Genomic DNA, 20929 nt, shown 5'->3' on the forward strand with positions numbered 1-20929 from the left:
TTTATTACAGTTGCAAAACAATCAAAGAGTTATCAACCAGGAGCTATCAGGATCTTTTCCAGAGAACAACAATCAAATCAACAGTAATTCTGGAGAAAACATGCCATATGTTTTTTTTTAATTCATGTGTGGGATGTGGGCATCCCTGGCTGGGCCAAAATTCATTACTGAAAATGTGTTGCTGGGAAAGCGCAGGTCAGGCAGCATCCAGGGAACAGGAGAATCGACGTTTCGGGCATAAGCCCTTCCGAAACGTCGATTCTCCTGTTCCCTGGATGCTGCCTGACCTGCTGCGCTTTTCCAGCAACACATTTTCAGCTCTGATCTCCAGCATCTGCAGACCTCACTTTCTCCTCAAAATTCATTGCTCACCAGGCAGTTAAGAGTCATCTACATTGTTGTGGATTTGGAGTCACATAAAGGCCAGACCAGGTAAGGATGGCAGACTTGTTTCCCTGAAGAACATTAGTGAACCAGGTAGGTTTTTTCCTGACAATCAACAATGGTTTCATGATCATCATTAGACTGTGAATTCCAAATTCTTTATTGAATTCAAATTCCACCATCTGCCGTGGCAGGATTTGAACCCAGGTCTCCAAAACATTAGTTGTTTCCTCCAGATTATTAGTCTAGTGATAATACGACCAGGCCATCACCTGCCCTATGATTCCACCTGATGGGCAAGTCAGATTCAAGAACGAAATGTGGCTTGATAGATAATCTTTTTTGCTTTAGTTAGTTAACGTGGTAGTTAGTCACTGGGACACATTCACATGAGGTTGCAGATTTTCTTCAAGAGATCAGAAGTTTACTACACAAAAGTCATAAAATAAAACAAACCAAGCCAACTAAATATGTACAACAGTTAGAATAATCAACAAACACAGTAAAACAAAGTTTTAATCCATTTCCTGACACTATCCATTGCAGAGGTTCAGGTCCAGAGAATTTACAACTCTTTAGGGTTAGAGTTAACGGACTCCTGATTTTTTGCTTACAATGCACTGTCGAGACAATTCCATGAGTCCTTTCACAATTTGCTGACGTCAACTTCTCACAAATCCGAGAGCCTAAACATTCTCTGTTCTAATGATGTTCTAACCAAACTCTCCCAATTTGGAAGTTTACAAACTGAACCTTTCTGCAAAAGTAAACTGGTTCCTGAACTGCCCTGTTCACTTCTTCCAGGGGAGATTTAACATTTTTTCTAAACTCAACACTCGGGTTTTCTGAACTGAATTAAAAAGAACATACTCAAACCTAGAGTCTTTTGAAAATAAAGCTATTGCCTTTATATATTTACTCTATTTGTTGCAATACAATATAAACATTTTTCCTTTAACACCAAAGGGGTCCGCAGTCACCTGCTTTCTGACAAAAATGCTGGATTTAATCACTGTTCCAGAAGAGCTCTTTGACCTCATTAAAAAAAACCTTTTACATAAGTAACTAAAAATTCCCAAAAATAGTACTCATCTCGACAGATTGTGCACCTTTCATCACGGACGATATAACATTATCAGTAAATTTTCTATGCAAACTCAGCAAAATATTAAAATAACATCATGAATTCACCAGTAGTGACTTTTGGCGTATTGCATTCTGGGTTTGAGAAGAGAATATTGTTGAAGCTGATTTGGAAGTGACTCTCTGAGACATTTTAATGGGCAACACACTGGGGTGCCTCATAATACTCCGATCGCACTCAGAGGCTGCCATCAAATGTAAGAACTATGAGCAGGAGGAGGCCATTCAGCCCCTTGAGTCTGCTTCACCATTCACTATATTCATGGCTGATCTCATCTCAGACCGAACTCCACCCTCCTGCCTATGACCCTTTATCCCATTACTAATTAAAAATCTATCTCCTCTTCAAATCATAGTAGTTACCCCCTGTACCCACGAGTGGTATGTTCCAAGACCTATCGTGGATGCCTGAAACCGCGGATACGAGTGAACCTACGTGTAAGTCATTTTAACAACAACACTGCGATAACGCGGCAATGAATGCAGACAGCGGGGACGCTAAAGGTTAACTGGATGTGAGTAAAGCTGGCCAGCATGGGTACAGAGGATAAAGAGAGATGAGTAAGGTACTGAGCACGATGAGGTAGGAAGATTTCATCATGTTACTCAGAATGGTGTGCAATTTAAAAATATAAATTCTTTATTTCTGGAATTTAATATTTTTGGTCTGCGATAAACAGCGGATAACGGAAACCATGGAAACCGAATCCATGGATGTGTGGGGGTCTACTGTATTCAGTTTTTCAGTGCTCAGTGCAGTCTGGGGAGTGAATTCTCAGGATGTATCGCTGGCTGGTTCCAGTGCTGGCGGTGACAACGCAGTGGCAGGAAGTCACCATGACAACACTGCCCACGGTGACAGTCTCCAATGGTGGTATGCCAGGTGCAGGAGGTGGGGAAGGTGGACTGGCCTAGCAGTGAAAGATGGCGGCTGAGGATCAGTAACTTTGACGTTAAGTTGGTCTGGGGGGAGGGGGGGAAGGAGGTGGTGGTTCCAAGCCAGCTCAGAGCCTGTATGTAGAAGGACTTTTCTTTAAACTATTTCTTTTCATTTTCCCTCATGCTTAAACTATTAAAATGGTGCTGGATTATGGCAACAAATGAAAGCTTTTCACTGTCTTTTATTGTATTTCACTGTAAAATACATGTGGTAATAATCATTTATTCATTTATTTATTTGTTTTCAAATCTGCTACTTCTTATCCTCAAACCACAACATCTCATTTTGGTTTGCTCTACATATGGAAACATCCTCTGTATATCTACTTTGTCAGTTCCCTTTAGCTTCTCATGTACATCAATTAGAAATCTCTCGTTCTTCTTAACACTACTGAGTATAAGCCTCAACTACTCAAACTCTCCTTGTAAGACAAGCCTTTCATCTCTGGAATTAATCCAGTGAATGCTTACAAACTGTCTCCAATGCAATTACATTCTTCAAGGCACATACTATTTTAATGCAGGACTGAGTAGAGAAGCAGTAAATGGTTTACACACCAAGGCCAGGAAATGCATTCAAGGAGGGTGGAAGTGGAGAAAGGAACTTTTTTGAATCATCTGTGCCTTTTGCTTTTTCATGTGTAGCCACCAGGAGGAGCAGAAGAGCCTCTTCAGGGCCCATAAGAAATGTTCTTCCCTCAGAAGTATTTGGCTCCCTTAATCCTCTGGTCATACTGAGGAATATTTGTTCAGTCCCCATTGCAGCCTCCCGATAGTTAACGTTGCAGTTCCTGGCCCTCAGTCAGCAGTAGTCATCAGTGAACATCCTCATTTTTGACCAGATGTAAGACAGCTATCACGTTTAAAGTGGGTGAAAACGGTTGGACTCAGAACACCATCCTGATGAACCCCACATCCGGGCGCTTAGATGATTGTTTCCAATAAACAACAGCTGTCTTCCTTTATGCTAGAAATGACTAGAACAGATTCCCTACAGTGTGGAAACAGGCCCTTCGGCCCAACCAATCCACACCGACCCTCCGAAGAGTAACCCACCCAGACCCATTTCCCTCTGACTAATGTATCTAACACTATGGGACAATTTAGCATGGCCAATTCACCTGACCTGCACATCTTTGGATTCTGGGATGAAACCAGAGCACCCGGAGGAAACCCACACAGACACGGGGAGAATATGCAAACTCCACACAGACAGTCACCCGAGATTGGAATCGAACCCAGGTCCCTGGTGCTGTGAGGCAGCAGTGCGAACCACTGAGCCACCGTGCCACCCCATATTCTCCAAGAAGCTGAGAGTTTCCCCCGATTCCATCTTACTAGCACTCCTGAAGTCACACTCAATCAAAAGCAACTTGACATCAAAGTCACTCATTTTCACTGCCTGATTGTTTGATTGATTTACTGTTGTCACATGCACTGAGGCAGAGTGAAAACTGTTGTTTTGTGTACTATACAGGCAGATCGAATCATACAAAATGCATCAGGGTAGCAGAACTGAGTGGAGAATACAGTGTTACGGACGCAGAAAAAGTGCAGAGAGAGATATCGACATTAATATGTGAGAAGTCTGATAACAGCAGGGAAGAAGTTGTTCTTGAATCAGTTCGTACACATATTTAAACTTTTGTATCTTCTGCCTGATGGAAGAGAGTATAATCAGGGTGGGAGGGCTCTTTGATTGTGTTGGTTACTTTCCCGAGGCAGTGGGAAGTATAGATGGAGTCAGTGGATGGAAGGTTGGTTTGTGTGATGGACCGGGGGGGGCTGTGTTCATGACTGTCTGCCGTTTCCTGCGGTCTTGTGAAGATCAGTTGCTATACCATACTGTGATGCTTCCAGATAGGATGGTGCATCTATAAACATTGGTAAGAGTCCTTGTGGGTGGGCATAGTGAGTTTCCTTAGCCTGCTGAGGAGGTAGGGGCATTGTTGTGCTTTCTTGACCGTCGGGTCCACCTGGGTGGACCGGGACAGATTTCCAGCATTTGTGATGAACCTTTCACTTTGGGGAAAAAAAAATCCCAGTATTTTCTTTTGTGAAGATCTCATTAAATCTATAGTGAAACAATCAAGAAATGAGGTAAGTTAGAAACCAGTGGAGTTAATTGGACATCTTGGCTATGAATTCAGTGAAATTCAATTCTTGGAGCAGTTGCTACTAGAATGAAAGCTAAGAAAAAAAAAATCCAATAAAAACTAATTGGGGTGATGTTGAGTTTCAATCTGTTCAGTTGCAGAACACAGAACTCACAGGTCGAGAAGCAAGGAAAACTCTCAATTAGAAAACCAGAATTCTGGAAGTTCTTGGGGAAAGAATGCTTGAGTGAGTAAAAGAAAAAGACTGAATCCTAAAATTGGTATGAGATGTTCAAGTGTGCTCAAATAAAAAAGACTCAATATTGAGTTCAACAATTTTAGATCACAACTTCTTCCAACTTGTCTTTCTTGTCCTTTATCCCTTCATGACACAGATATAAAAATATTGAAAAAGGGGCGATAATGGCTGATATGCTGATGGTCAAACATCATCCAATTGGGTAATGAGTTATGCTCCTTTCCAGTTGGTGTAGGAAGGCACTGCGCCATGATGTGCATTAACATTCAATCATTCGGCAACATTCACATTCCCGGCTTAATGCATGATGTGGAGGGGCCGGTATTGGACTGGGATGGACAGAGCCAGAAGTCACACGACACCAGGTTATAGTCTGACAGGTTCATTGGGGAAATCATAAGCTTTTGGAATGCAGCCCCTTCATCAGGTGCAGGGGGAGAGATGAGCACAGAGACACAGAGTTTATAGGCAGAGAGATCTAGGGCAGAGAGATCAAAAGATCATACAGGTGACATGTGTGGAAAGTCTCTGCAGGTTTACTCATCATTTAATATTCTTGGTCACCCGCACAGACTGATTATCTGACACTCCATGTGCACCAGTTGTATGATCTTTTGATCTCTCTGCCCATAAACTCTGTGTCTGTGTGCTCATCTCTCCCACTTCACCTGATGAAGGAGCAGCGCTCCAAAAGCTGATTTCAAATAAACCTGTTGGACTATAATCTGCTGTCGTGCCATTTCTGACTTTAATGCATAAGTGACAGAGGGGTTATGGCTTTAAGGTGTGTGACCTTTGTCCGTTACAAAGAGGGGAAAAGGATAGCACAGCCAGTGAGTGAGATGCTTTAACCCCCAGGTGGGCATTTCCCCATTAACCCAAAATGCCAGCTCCATTATACAGTTAACAAGCCAGCTTGAGTAAGTTTGGGTTTGCACTGAGTGCAGTATAACTCCAGCATTCCAAAGTATTTCTCAAGAAGCCAGACTACCAGGCGTGAAACTGAACAAATATGTATCCTGCGTCTCTGAATAGCTGGCGGTCATGGTGCACTACAAACTCAGAGGATGTGGTAGGAACATTCAGGGCAAAAGGAATCCCATGGAATAGGATCATGGAATAACCCAGCACGGAAGGAGTTCCGTTACCACAGACTGTATTCGCAGGTAAGTAAGCAAAGTCTTATCACAGCATAGGTCTTATCAGACAAACATCAAAGCACAATTCGAGACAAAGTGGAAATGGCTTCATGAAATCAAAGAACAAACAAAATCGATAATTAGGCCATTCAGAAAACAAATTTGCTCATGATTAATACCTGTCCAACACAACAACTTACAAGGTAATAAAACAACATCTTTTCTAATAACCTTTCAGCTGCTGGGAGACGGGACATTGTGTATCAGTTAATCAGTGCACAGAGTAAGGAGCATGGATGAGCCTCTGATAAGATAGCCCAGTGGGCAGAACTAGGCCTCTGACAGCCCTGGTCCCCTGATGGAAGTGTAACTAAAACTCTTTGTGCATAGTACTTACAGACTTAGGCATCGGAGTGTATGGGGAGGATGTTGGTGCTGTCTGTGAAACTTGGAAATGAACATTTCAAAGCACTGCTTTGCTACTTCCTCCCAGCAGGTCAGCATTCTCATTCAGCCTTCTAAATAAATGGGCAGGGTGTGCTGACTTTGCAATGTCATGATGCAGTGACTCAACTAAGGAGGAACATGAGCTATGTGCCTGTGGCCATCCTTCAGTTTGGGGATTCACTGACATGGTGCTGGAGTTTAAACATAAAAGGGGAAGCTGAACATCCATAGCAGTGAATGGCATATGTGTACGGATGTTTCACGATGAGCCAGCGGATTCCCAGGTGACTAAGGACATGGGCACCACTGGTGGAGCGTCAGGGAGTGGTACCAACCTTTGTACCACATTACACCAAGTACCAGGTTTCAGAGTGAATCCTCTAGACTGGAGAGGAAACTGGAATGGGAAGGGAAGGATTCCATTCTCCAGGTCCACGTGAACGCCAATGAGAGAGGGAGACTGAAAAAGAAGTTCTGCTGCAGGTTCGGGCAGCTAGAGATTAAAATAGAAGGCAAAACCAGGACAGTAGTGATTTCTGGGTTACAAATAAATTGGCATCAGGTAAATAGATGAATTTGTGGCCCAAAGAGTGATGTGGGAGATTGGGCTTCAATTCATGAGACAGTAGCACTGGTGAATGTGCCATGCCATTGGGATGGTCCTCATCTAAATCAAACCAAGATAAGCACAAGCCATAGTGATAAAGGTTGGCAGTAGGATATCAGGGAGAGAAAGGATCTTGGCTCAGAAATTCAGGGGGTTGAATCAGTTTAGGTGGTGGTTAGAAATAGCAAAGGTCAGAAAAAACTGGTGGAAGTAGATAATAATTCCCCTTACTGATTTGATGTGATTTATTATTTTCACATGCACCTAGGTACAGTGAAAAGTTTTGTTTTGCATGCACTACGGGCAGATCATACCATACAAAGTGCATTAGGGTAATAAAACCGAGCAAGGAATACAATGTTACTGCTGTAGAGAAGATGCACAAAGAGCGTGATTAACACTAAATGTAAAATTTGAGAGGTCCATTCAGAAATCTAATAGCAGCGGGGGAGAAGTTGTTCTTGAGTCTATTTGTACTTGCATATCTTCTGCCCAACAGAAGAGGGTGGGAAGAGAGTATAACTGGGATGGGAGGAGGGTCTCTGATTACGTTGGCTGTTTTACAAACAGTGGACATACAGATGGAGTCAATGCATGGAAGGTTGGCTTGCATACTGTGGAGAGAGCACTAAACAAGAAATGTGGACCCTGTGGGTTTCCATGGTGGGTGCTACCCTGCCATAGCCACTTTGTTGATGCTCTTTTAGGATCTGAGTCTCCATATTACACAAAGTCCACTGGCTTAGGGAACACATGGTGGGTGGGGGCATGTGGAACCCATTCCTTTTTGATTAAACATAAACTAACGTTTACCCAAAGCATTCTATACACTTCAACGATCTAGAAAAAAATCACTTCTAAAGAAATCATAGTCAACCCACTGCTTGTGATCTATGGATGACTCCTCCATAATTGTAGTGAGTTGATTGTTCTGTAAGGGATAATGTTGGAGACTGCATTAAGCTTCATCCAATCTGACCATGTCATGCAGTGTTGGTTGGGGAAAGCCAGAACATTTAGGATCTCAAAAGGAACAGACCTGGTATCCTAGGTTGCCTCAAAGCATTATTAACAATGTCTATTTCAGTCATATAACATTGTACCTGATTGCTATCATGCAATAAACTACATCATAGTTAAGATAAAGGCCTCTGCTTATTAGACTCACTGGTAGATTTCCTTTACCACTGTAAACCACTGAGGGCCTTTAGACCTCATCAAGGAGAGAGCAGGGCACTGGCAAATTCTAAGCAGGTAGTGATTGCCATCTCATCACCTACAATATAAACTGATTCACTGCTCTTTCTTCCTGTAGCATACTCCTGAAAACTTACCTCTTCAACCACACTTCTGGTCCTCTGTCCTAATATCTCGTTCTGTGGCTTAATATGGAAGTTAATTTTCGAGATAGATAGAGAGAGAGAGAGAGAGAGAGAGAGAGAGAGAGAGAGGGAGGGAAGGAGGACTGGTGGTGGTTTAACTTGAGGGTCATCACACTTCAGCCAAGGGGGGAGGTTCGGAAGGAGAGTCATTAATGGTAACCTCAGTTGGTGGGGCATGGATAGGTGAATAGGGTAGGGGAATCCAGATCTAGTGGGCATAGGTTTAGGGTGAGAGGGGAGAGATTTAAAAAAGGAACTCGGGGCAACGTTTTCACACAGAGGGCGGTACGTGTGTGGAATGAGGAACTGGTGGAGGCTGGTACAATTACAAAATTTAAAAGGCATCTGGATGGGTATATGAATAGGAAAGGTTTACAGAGATATAGACCAACTGTTGGCCAATGGGACTAGATTGATTTAGGATATTCTGGTTGGCATTGACAAATTGGGACAAAGGGTCTGTTTCCGTGCTGTATGACTCTACGGTGTAGGAACTGAGCCCACTCTGTGAGCATCACTCTGCATAGGGTGAGAAAATTAATAAAGCCAAAGCACAAAGGGATCTGGGAGTGCTAGTCGAGGATTCTCTAAAGGTAAACATGCAGGTTGAGTCCGTGATTAAGAAAGCGAATGCAATGTTGTCTCTTATCTCAAGAGGGTTGGAATATAAAAGCAGAGATGTACTACCAAGACTTTATAAAGCTCTGGTTAGGCCCCATTTGGAGTACTGTGTCCAGTTTTGGTCCCCACACCTCAGGAAGGACATACTGGCACTGGAACATGTCCAGCGGAGATTCACATGGATGATCCCTGGAATGACAGGTCTAACATATGAGGAACGGCTGAGGATACTGGGATTGTATTCGTTGGAGTTTAGAAGATTAAGGGGAGACTTAATAGAGACGTACAAAATAATACATGGCTTGGAAAAGGTGGATGCTAGGAAATTGTTTCAGTTAAATGAGGAGACTAGGACCCGTGGACACAGCCTTAGAATTAGAGGGGGTCATTTCAGAACAGAAATGCGGAGACATTTCTTCAGCCAGAGAGTGGTGGGCCTGTGGAATTCATTGCCACGGAGTGCAGTGGAAGCCGGGACGCTAAATGTCTTCAAGGCCGAGATTGATAGATTCTTGTTGTCTCGAGGAATTAAGGGCTACGGGGAGAACGCTGGTAAGTGGAGCTGAAATGCGCATCAGCCATGGTTGAATGGCGGAGTGGACTCGATGGGCCGAATGGCCTTACTTCCACTCCTATGTCTTATGGTCTTATGGTCATAGCGAACCAGCCATCCAACCAACTGAGCTAACTAATCCCCTAGTGGCTGGATGGCTGGTCTGTGATGCAAAGTGATGCCAACAGTATGGGTTCAATGCCCACCACCACCATTAGTTGTCTCTCTCTAATGAGAGCATGGTCCTGTAGTCCTCTAGGATGACGGTGACATTATAAATGCAGTCTTGTTTATCTTCCAGTGGGATATTTATTTGCAAGTTTCTGTTGGTCAATGTCTTCCTGTAGGAGCATGGGTAGGAGGGCTTCACGATTGTGTTTCTCGGTCTCTTATCTTTTGACATCTTTGCGCCAGGGCCTGCAATCAGGAGCAGGGACCTGACAGGACTTTGCCTTTTTTCTTCCCTTTAAAGGGCGTAGAGATTTAACAGAATCTCCGGGGAGAAGTAACTGAAGTAAAACTGGTGAAGGAGGTTTCGTGTCTCCTGCGAGCCTAATGTATTTGCAGTCCCCATGTTAAGGCCAGCAGAAATTGGCTTACTGGGAAAGGATAGAAAACTTCAGCCTTGAAAGGTTCATGTTAAATCTGAGGTAAATACAGAATTGTGTTTTCAGGTCAAATGAAATCTTTATTGTGGTTTACCAATGATAAAAGGATTAAGGATGTTGAAACATTATCTCACACAGTGGAGGTGAATTCATTCACATAGTTTAAGGCAATGTTGGAAGGAATTACAGGTTATTTGTAAGACCGGTCAAACAGATTGTCTTCATCCCATGTCTATATCTGTGTAGAGTGAGAATGTTAGGAACTGACTGATGGAAAAGACTACAGGACCTATCCAGTAGATGGCGATATCACCCAAACTAACGAAGATCCCAGTTTCCGGTTTTTGTAACATTTTAAAGGTAAGATTGGCTCTAGTTTAAGCAGAAAGCTCTGGAATTTCCTTCTTAAACCCCAAACTTCTCACTCCTTACCTCTTCCATTAAACTGCCTGATGAAAGATCATGAATCTGAAACGTTAACACTATTGTTCTTTCAGAGGGTGTGGGCATCCCAGGCAAGGCAAGCATATGTTACCCATCCCGAATTGCCCTTGGATGGAGTGCCATGCCAGAGGGCAGCAGTGGACAGTAGATTCCCTTCCCCCGGCGGGATTTCACAAACCAGATGGGTTGTTTTTGTTACAATCAACAGAGCATTACATCGTTAAAAAATGTAGCGCTAGAAAAGTCCGGCCAGTTAGACTGCATTCAGGGAGGACAAGGGTCGATGTTTCGAACATAAGCTCTTCATCGGGAATGGTGCATTACACAGTCACCAGTAGTTTAGCTTCTTTTGTGCAGATGTTTAATTGAACTCGAGTTTCCCCAGGTGCTATGGTGGGATTTGAATCCACACCCGCAGAAGATTAGCCTGGAATACTGGCTTCATAGTCTGGTGACATTACCACTACACAACTATTAATAAGCTAATTTTTAGTTCCAAAATTATGACATTCCACCACATACCGTGGGAACACAAGCTGAGAGTTTCAATAATAGCCCAGAAATGTGACAATCCGCCACTGACTCCGAGTCTCCTCACAGATAGACCAGACCTCTGGAACGTTTTGCACTGATTTCAGATTTCCGGCAGCTGCAGTGTTTTATTCCTCCCTCACCCTCTAACCTTCTGCAGACGTGACAAAGTCATTTTGGACTAGAAAAGTTAACTGTTTCTCTGTCCACGGATGCTGCCCGACCTGCTGAGTTTCTCCAGCACTTTCCGTTTTTACTCTCTACTTTTATGTTCCATTCCACTGGCAAAAAAAGGCAACATTCTCTTCACTAGCAGGTTAAAATTGCAAGATTCAAATACAAAGACATTCAAATCCCTTCACATCACAGTAGTCTCTCTTCACTGAAACAATCTTCAGATTTTCTACCCTTTCCAAAGTTTTCTTAACATCTGCCAAGTCTTGAAGGTAATGCAATGAGTTTCAATGAAGGATATTGCTAAGCTAGAGGAGGTTTGGAAGAGATTTATCAGGATATGGAAGTTACAAAGAAACGCTGACTTTTTTCTCTGAAGCACAGGAGGTTGAGGGATGACGTTATTGAGGTGTATAAAATAATAAGGGACATAATTACAATTAAATTACCCTCTGCTTATATCAACGAATGACTTTATACATGGCTGGGGTCTCTTCATTGGAGTGCAGGAGACTGAGAGGTGACCTTACAGAAGTTTATAAAATCATGTCTCAGTCACATTAGGGAGATTTAAACAATCCTTGGATAAGCGCATGGATGATTTTGGGATAGTGTAGGGGGACGAGCTGAGAATAGTTCACAGGTTGGCGCAACATCGAGGGCCGAAGGCCTGTTCTGCGCTGTCTTGTTCTATGAGGGGTATAGATAAGGTAAATGGTAGGTGTCTTTTCCCTAGGGTGGGGGATTTCAAGACTAGGGGGGGCACACTTTTAAGTTGAGAGGCGATATATTTAAAAACAACATTGGGGGGGGGGGGGGCAAATGTTTTACATAGAGAGTGGTTCATGTGTGGAATGAACTTCCTGAGAAAGTGGTGGGTATGGCTACAATCACAACATTTAAAAGACTCTTGGATAAGCACATGAATAGGAAAGGTTTGGAGGGATATGGGCCAGGAGCAGGCAGGTGGGATTGCTTAGTTTGGGATTGTGTTCAGCATGGACTAGTTGGACAAAAGGGTCTGTTTCAATGCTGTATAACTCTATGGGACACTGCAAATAGGAATCACTCTGTACCTGGACAGCAGCAGGAATTTGGCACTAATTTATTTTAATTTCCCCTCCCATGATTCTGACCAGCCTAGTGAATTATGATGCACTGTTTAAAATAAAAACAAAAGAATTGCAGATGCTAGAAATCAGAAATAAAAACAGAAACGGTTGGATAAATGATGCTCTGAATGTTGCCTCAGCTGAATCAGCATTTACCCATTAATAATACATCACCACAATGCATAAGCTCTGCTAGCAAAATAACAACACAATACTCTGGGTGCTGGAAATCTGAAAATAAGAACAGAAAGGTCTGCAGAAACTCAGCAGGTCTGACAGCATCTGGGGAGACAGAAACAGAGTTAACATTTCTAATCTAATATGACACTTCTTCAGAACTGAAAGCAGCTGGAATATGGTGTAGACAGACAGGGAGGAGCAGCAAGTGGAACAGATGGTGAAGCCAAAGATAAAGGGAATGCTAATGGTGGCCAGGTGAAGGTAGAGATGTAAAAGGGGTGAGTAAGAATATTATGAGCAATTTAGCATGGCTTATCCACCTAACCTGCACATCTTTGGACTTTGGGAGGAAACTGGAGCACCCGGAGGAAACCCACATAGACTTGGGGAGAACATGCAAACTCCACACAGACAGTCACCCGAGGCTGGAATTGAACCCAGGTCCCTGGCCCTGTGAGGCAGCAGTGCTAACCACTGAGCCACCATGTCTAATCCTGCTCCAGAGCCTTCAGCACATATTCCAGCTGTGCAGTGCATCCCAGTGCAGTACTGACGAACTGCTGCCCTGTCAGAGGCGCTTTTGTTTCAATGAGCTGTTAAACTGAGGCCGTGCCCGATAATATAGATGGATGAGAAAGGCCACCCAGTATTACTCTGAGGTAGTGTAGGGAATTTCTACTCAGTATCCCAGTCTGGATTTATCCCTCAAACAACATCATTAAATCAGATTATCTGGTCATTATCTTAGTGTTGCTTATGGAGGTTTGTTGGGTACATCTTCTACATGGCAACAGTGACTACACTGCAAAGAAAGTACATCATTGGCTGTAAGGATATTTGCAAACATCGTGAAGTCACAAAGGGCTCTATGTAAATGTAGGCCCTGTTTTCTTCCCTTGAACACATATCTGCTGTTCTGGTTTAAGTACAGAGTTAATCTAGACTAGAGCAGATTTATAGTTGCTGTGTCTTCTGAAGTACACAAGTGTTCTCTGACTACACAACTTGCTTCTTCCCGGTGACATTAATTTAAAAGCTGTACAAATGGTTCAGCTCCATTTCTGGAGCTGAATGAGGGTCTACAGCAGTTGTGTATCATTGTCAGTTGGAGTCTCCAAATACTCTGCACACTCCAGAGGCTGCAAGTGGATCATGGTTTTCATTTCCACATCGAGACCCCAATTTTCTCTCAATAAAGTTTTGTCAACAATAACGCCACTGACTGGTTGTCGTTCATGAATATTGCATTAGATTAGACACACAGAAGCAACCATTGTTTCAGATAATGATTAGATTCCCTACAATGTGAAAACAGGCCCTTCGGCCAAACAAGTCCACACCAACCCTTCGTAGAGTAACCCACCCAGATCCGTTCCCCTCTGACTAATGCACCTAACACTATGGGCAATTTAGCATGGCTAATTCACCTGACTGGCACATCTTTGGACTGTGGGAGGAAACCGGAGCACCCGGAGGAAACCCATGGAGACACTGGGAGGATGTGCAAACTCCACACAGACAGTCACCCGAGGCTGTACATTGATTGGCCACCTTTAGAATACTGCATTCAATTCTGGCCTCCGTGCTATAAGAAAGATGATGTTAAACTTGAAAGGGTGCAGAAAAGATTTACAAGGATGTTGCCAGGGTTGGAGGATTTAAGCTATATGGAGAGGATGAACTGGCTAGGGCTGGAATTGAACCTAGGACCCTGGCGCTGTGAGGCAGCAGTGCTAACCACTGAGCCACCGTGCCGCTGAGAGGTAGCAGTTGTCTCCTTTATAAATTGCTTTGGTTTCTCTTCCCGCTAAAAGCCAAGTTGTTGCTTAATCTCATGCTGAAGAATGTAAAAGTAACAAAGACATGTTGGGATCAACATGAATGAGCATTATCAGGATGATTGTTATGGTCATTACATGGAACAGAGTCATACAAATGTACAGCACGGAAACAGACCCTTCGGTCCAACTCGTCCATGCCGACCAGATATCTTAAATTAATCTAGTCCCATTTGCCAGCATTTGGTCCATATCCCTCTAAACCCTTCCTATTCATAAACCCATCCAGATGTATTTTAAATGTAGTAATTGTACCAGCATCCACCATTTCCTCTGGCAGCTCATTCCCGCCTCAGGCGACTGACTGTGTGGAGTTTGCACGTTCTCCCCGTGTCTGCGTGGGTTTCCTCCGGGTGCTCCGGTTTCCTCCCACAGTCCAAAGATGTGCAGGTCAGGTGAATTGGCCACGCTAAATTGCCCTTAGTGTTAGGTAAGGGGTAAATGTAGGGGTATGGGTGGGTTGCGCTTCGGCGGGTCGGTGTGGACTTGTTGGGCCGAAGGGCCTGTTTCCACACTGTAATGTAATGTAATCTAATCATTCCATACACGTACCACCCTCTGTATGAAAAAGTTGCCCCTTAGGTCCCTTTTAAATCTTTCCCCTCTCACCTTAAACCTATGCCCCTCTAGGTTTGGACTCTTCTGGTGGAAAAGGCCTTGGCTATTTATCATGCCCCTAATAATTTTATAAATCTCTATAAAGTCACCCCTCAGTCTGCGATACTGCAGGGAAAACAGCCCCAGCCTGTTCAGCCTCTCCGTATAGCTTAAATCCTCCAACCCTGGCAACATCCTTGTAAATCTTTTCTGCACCCTTTCAAGTTTAACATCATCTTTCTTATAGCACGGAGGCCAGAATTGAATGCAGTATTCTAAAGGTGGCCAATCAATGTACAACCACAGCATGACCTCCCAACTCCTATACTCGTTGAATTACAGTGAATCCAGGGCCTAGAAACAGACCAATCAGCCTTGCTCACTGGATATTTCACATGAGCTTCCTCACACTCCTCTTCATAAAATTCTACCAGTGCAGCTTTCTGTCCTTTTCTCTCTCAAGATTACCGTGCTTCCCCTTAAAAGATTAGATTCCCTATAGTGTGGAAACAGGCCCTTTGGCCCAAGTCCACACTGACCCTCCAAAGAGAAACCCACCCAGACCCATTCCCCCCTGACTAATGCACCTAACACTACGGGCAACTTACCATGGCCAATTCACCTGACCTGCACATCTTTGGACTGTGGGAGGAAACCAGAGACTCAGAGGAAACCCACGCTGACACGGGGAGAATGTGCAAACTCCACACAGACAGTTGCCTGAGGCGGGAATCGAACCCGGGTCCCTGGCACTGTGAGGCAGCAGTACTAACCCAAAGTACCATTGTAACTCCTGCCACTGATGAGGAAGATATCAGGGAGAGTGGTGCGTGTGCACCAGATGCACTCTGTAATCACCTGCTCATGTGTAACTCTTCCCATCAATGTGTAAAATTCCAGTGACTTTTTATCAGAACGGTCTGATGGAGAGTCAATGGACTTGAAAAATTAACTCTGCTTTCTCTCTCCATACTTGCTGCCAGACCTGCTGAGTTTTTCCAGCAATTTCTGTTTTTGATCAAGGATTTAAGCCTGACATTGGCAATTGATTTCTTCAATACTGTCACTTCTTTTTAACCTAAAAGTATTCTTAAACTAAATATTATAATTAATATTCTTCTGAGTTCATTGGATGGTGGGAATTTCATTTACTGAGATTTCCCGATCTTTGTCATTATCGTAGAAGAATGTATTACAGAGGAAATTCACGATAAGCGATAGGTGTGAACTTGCACTAGAGTAAGGACTACTCAGATCTAAGAATGGGTAGCATTGTCTTAATTGTTTGTCTCAACCGAGCCAACTGGTTAGTTTTAATGGAAGCAGCTACCAGACTGGAAGGTTTTCCTAAACTTGTCGTGCAAATAAGATTCAGGTTTTACTGTCATGTGTACTCAAGTGAGGGGTACAATAGTGCAGTGTAAAGTGTATAATGTCGCGACACACGACCCCATCTTAGGTACAGAAAAAGAAAAATAAAGAAATAAGTTAATAAGTTCAGCCGTACAATGCAGCGTTATACTATTTTTACCAGGCAAATTTGCACAAAAGCACTTCACACCAACGTGTCAAAATGAATCTGAAAATATTTAAGACAAAAACTCAACAGCCAATGTGGGGGTTAAATTCTTGATCCTTGGATTCTGCTAGTAATGCTACAGCAAGGGTTTAGAACATAGAACATTACAGCACAGTACGGCCCTTCAGCCCTCAATGTTGCGCCGACCTGTGAAACCAATCTGAAGCCCATCTAACCTACACTATTCCATTCTTGTCCATATGCCTATCCAATGACCATTTAAATGCCTGTAAAGTTGGCATGTCTACTATAGTTGCAGGCAGTGCGTTCCACGTCCCTATTACTCTCCGAGTAAAGAAACTTCCTCTGACATCTGTCCTATATCTATTACCCCTCAATTTAAAGCCATGTCCCCTCATGCTAGCCATTGCCATCCAAGGACAAAGGCTCTCACTGTCCACCCTGTCTAACCCTCTGATTATCTTATATGTCTCAATTAAGCCACTTCTCAACCTTCTTCTCTCTAACGAAAACAGCCTCAAGTTCCTCAACCTTACCTCATAAGACTTTCCCTCCATACCAGGCAACACCCTGGTAAATCTCCTCTGAACCCTTTCCAATGCTTCCACGTGCTTTCTATAATGCAGTGACTAGAACTGTACACAATACTCCAAGTGCGGTCGCACCAGAGTTTTGTACAGCTGCAGTATGACCTCATAGTTCAGAAACTTGATCCATCTACTAATAAAAGCTAACACACCGTATGCCTTCTTAACAGCCCAATCAACCTGGGTGGCAACTTTGTGGGATCTATGTACATGGACAACAAGATCTCTCTGCTCATCTACACTACCAAGAATCGTACCATTCGTCCAGGACTCTGCATTCCTGTTACTCCGACCAAAGTGAATCACCTCACACTTTTCTGCATTAAACTCCATTTGCCACCTCTCAGCCCAGCTCTGCAGCTTATCTATGTCCCTCTGTAACCTACAACATCCTTCAGCGCTATCTACAACTCCACTGACTGTAGTGTCATCTGCAAATTTACTAACTAATCGTTTTACACCCTCATCCAGATTGATAATAAAAATGAAAAACAGCAGTGGACCCAAAGCAGATCTTTGCGGTACACCACTAGTAATTGAACTCCAGGATAAACATTTCCCATCAACCATCACCCTCTGTCTTCTTTCAGCTAGCCAATTTCTGATCCAAATCGCTAAATCACCGTCAATCCCATGCCTCCATATTTTGTACAGTAGCCTACTATGGGGAACCTTATCAAATGCCTGACTGAAATCCACTTGTTTGGCCACCTTTTCAAAGAACTCAATAAGGTTTGTGAGGCACAACCTCCCCTTCACAAAACTGTGCTGACTATCCCTAATCAATGTATTCTTATTGAGATGATTATAAATCCTATCTCTTATAACCTTTTCCAACACTTTACCCACAACTGAAGTAAGGCTCACTAATCTATAATTACCAGGGTTGTCTCTACTCCCCTGAACAAGGGAACAAATTTGCTATCCTCCAGTCTTCTGGCACTATTCCTGTAGACAATGACGACATAAAGATCAAAGCCAAATTGGCAATCTCCTCCCTGGTTTCCCAGACAATCCTTGGATAATTCCCATCCGGCCTAGGGACTTTCACACTTTCCAGAATTTCTAATACCTCCTCCTTGTGAACCTCAATCCCGTCTAGTCTAATAGCCTGTTTCTCAGTATTCTCCTCGACAACATTGTCTTTTTCCAGTGTGAATACTGACGAAAAATATTCACTTAACACTTCCCCATCTCCTCTGACTCCACGCACAACTTCCCACTATTGTCCTTGATTGCCCCTAGTCTTATTCTAGTCACTCTTTTATCCCTTATGTATCTATAGAAAGCTCTAGGGTTTTCCTGAATCTATGTCCCAACAACTTCTCATGTCCCCTCCTCGCTCGTCTTAGCTCTCTCTTTCGGTCTTTCCTGGCTACCTTGTAACTCTCAATCGCCCTAACCAAGCCATCACGTTTCATCCTAACATAATCCTTCTTCTTCCTCGTGAGAAGAGATTCAACTTCCTTAGTAAACCACGGCTTCCATGCTCGACAACTTCCTCCCTGCCTGACAGGTACATACTTATCAAAGACACGCTGTAGCTGTTCCTTGAATAAGCTCCACATTTATATTGTGCCCATCCCCTGCAGTTTCCTTCCCACTCCTATGCATCCTAAATCTAGTCTACTTGCATCGTAATTGCCTTTCCCCTTGCTGTAGCTCTTGCCTTCCGGCGTATCCCTTTCCATCGCTAAAGTAAACATAACTGAATCGTGGTCACTATCACCAAAGTGCTCCCTACCTCCAAATCTAACATCTGTTCACATTCCAAACATTTAACACGACTTAAACGTTGCCTGATATTAAGATACCTAGAGCTTGGTAATAGCTCTCTTTCTCTCTCCATGGGACCTGTCATTACTTAACCAAAGTGCTGCTGGTTCTGGTCACCTGATGCCTGGATACCAAAACAAAGTACAAACATGCTCTGGCCTGGTCTAACCTGCACTCATCATGACTCTCACCAAATTTTATAGATGCACCACAGAAAACATTCGATCAGGATGCACCATGGCTTGGTACAGCAACTGCTCTGCCCAGGACTGTAAGAAACCACAGAGGGTTATGAACACAGCCCAGACCATCACGTCGGCCAACCTTCCATCTATTGGCTCCATCTACACTCGTCGATGTCTCAGAAAGGCAGCCAACATCATCAAAGACCCGTCCAATCCCGGTTGTAATCTCTTCCAACCTCTTCTGTCAGGCGGAAGATACAAAAGCTTAACCATACACACCGAGAGGTTCAAGGACAGCTTCTTCCCCGCTGTTACAAGAGTGCTGAACGGACCTCACTACTTTCAAATCAAATGTTGATCTTGCTCTTTGTGCAGCTGTAACTTTGTATTCCTCACTCTGTTCAATCACCCTATGGTCTTTGTACGTTATGATCTGTCTTTACAGCATGCAAAACCTTTCACTGTACTTCAACACGTGACAATATAAATCCAATCAAATGAAATCCCATTTCTACTGAAATCACACAAGTGGTTGGAGCCACCAATTTATGATGATCAGCTTCCTTCATGAGAGGCATAAGTTTATCTCTGGCCCCCATTCCCACACCTGAGAAAATGGTGGGTGTCATATTCAGGGATGGGACTTTGGATTCTCGGACTCATCTCCCATTTTTTCAAGCATGGTTCCACGAATGAGCGACTTCAGTGATGAGACGTTGGGCCTGTTCTCCCTGGAGAGAGGAAATCTGGTAAATGTTTACAAAATGATGGATCAAGCAGACAGAGAGAAGCTGGTCCCGCTCGTAAAAAAAAAGAACAAGACTGAGAGGGCATAGCTTTAAAGTGACGCACAAATGAAGAAAGGTGCTGTGAGAAAACTCTTTTCCAAACAGCAGGTAATTAGGGTGTGGAATGCACTGCCTGGAACTGTGGAGCAGGCAGACTCCAGTGAGGCTTCAGGAGGCAGTGGATGGATATTGGGAGGAAGAAATGGTGTGTTGGAATATGGGGAAGGCAGGGGATTGGCACTAGGTACAGGCAACTGGTGCAGGCATGATTAACTGAAGGGCCTCCTTCTGAGCCATTACAATTCCGTGATTTTCCCAACGACAGAGAATTCCAGTGGCAAAAGCAAATCTGACTTCCGCCTTTTTCATCTTTACTTACCTCAGCTTGGGGAGTAACTCATCTCTTGACTCCTCAAAGCCTGTCCATCATCTACAAGGTGCAAGTGAGGAGTGTGATGGAACACTCCCCACTTGCCTGGATGGGTGCAACTCCAATGACACTCAGGAAGCTCAACACCAACCAGGACAAAGCAGCCCACTTGGTTGGCAGCACATCCACAAACATCCAATCCCTACACCACCAACGCTCAGTAGCAGCAGTGTATACTATCTACAAGATGTGCTGTAGAAATTCACCAAAGACTCTCAGACAGCATCTTCCAAACCCATGATCACTTTCATCTAGAAGGACAGGGGCAACAGATACACGGGAACACCATGTTCCCCTCCAAGCTGCTCACCATCCTGACTTGGAAATATATCGCCATTCCTTCACTGGGTCAAAATCCTGGAAATCCTGGAAGGTGGGGGCAGCTCACCCCCACCTTCTCAAGGGGCAACTAGGGATGGGCAATAAATGCTGGCCCAGCCAGCGACGCCCACATCTCACAAATGAATAAAGAAAAAGAATTTTAAGAAGAACTTCTCTGAACTTTATTCCCTGGTTCAGTAAGATAATGGCCCCGTCCCTGAGCCCAAGTGACTCTCCTGGTCTTGTTG

General features: G+C 43.7%; 1 protein-coding gene across 2 annotated transcripts in view; it reads right to left on the reverse strand.

Annotated features, from left to right (window-relative positions):
- myripb (myosin VIIA and Rab interacting protein b) overlaps window positions 1–20929 on the reverse strand; it is a 398586-nt gene that overhangs the window by 62831 nt on the left and 314826 nt on the right. The window lies entirely within an intron of this gene.

Source organism: Chiloscyllium plagiosum, unplaced genomic scaffold, assembly GCF_037043375.1.
Source record: "Chiloscyllium plagiosum isolate Xiang-an unplaced genomic scaffold, Cpla_swu_hap1 HiC_scaffold_34, whole genome shotgun sequence".
Classification (NCBI taxonomy): Eukaryota; Metazoa; Chordata; class Chondrichthyes; order Orectolobiformes; family Hemiscylliidae; genus Chiloscyllium; species Chiloscyllium plagiosum.